The sequence below is a fragment of the Apis dorsata genome, unplaced genomic scaffold (genome assembly GCF_000469605.1).
Source record: "Apis dorsata unplaced genomic scaffold, Apis dorsata 1.3 scaffold_118, whole genome shotgun sequence".
Classification (NCBI taxonomy): domain Eukaryota; kingdom Metazoa; phylum Arthropoda; class Insecta; order Hymenoptera; family Apidae; genus Apis; species Apis dorsata.
The window spans coordinates 472,682-473,250 of record NW_006263412.1 but is presented as its reverse complement, the minus strand read 5'-3'; the positions used below and the strand labels follow the sequence as shown (position 1 = coordinate 473,250).

The 569-nt window shown below is 54.1% G+C and overlaps 1 protein-coding gene across 1 annotated transcript in view; it reads right to left on the bottom strand.

The window, feature by feature from the left end:
* LOC116185188 (tyrosine-protein phosphatase Lar-like) overlaps positions 1-569 on the bottom strand; it is a 13,046-nt gene that overhangs the window by 8,721 nt on the left and 3,756 nt on the right. The gene's annotated exons all lie outside the window — the stretch shown is intronic.

The window sequence follows — 569 nt, the reverse complement described above, 5'->3', positions numbered from 1 at the left end:
AAAAAAAAAAAAACGTTGTCACGAGCATTCGTAGATTCGATAGAATGGAAACTCGTGTAAACTCGATAAACGAAATTTGCTATCGCGGGAAATGGAGTAACGTTGAAATCGAGGGGACAAATAGCGCGAACGCGTCGCGTGTCGTAGGGAAACACGCGCGGATCGGAATTAGAGGACTCGACGGGAAAATTTGAAACTGGCTCGACGCGCTTTTACCCATAAAGCCGTGGTAAAGAGATCGTTCCACGACGCACGGACGGACGGACGAACGGACGGATGGACGGACGGACGGATGGACGGACGGACGGATGGACGACGCTCCGGTTCCTTCGTCTCTTCCTCGAGGTCCACCAGTCCTCCTTCTCCTGCTCCTCCTCCTCCTTCTCCTCCTCGTCGGTCGTTCTCCACTGCAACTTCGTCCCAACTGGAAACGAAGGGCGACCAGACCGAGAGGCGTGGCATTCGGAGCGAGACTACCGACCCGAGTATTAAATTGGTCTCGAAACTTTGCGATCGCACGGACCGTTTATGGCCACTCTTCCATGGATCGTCGATCCCGACGAGAACGC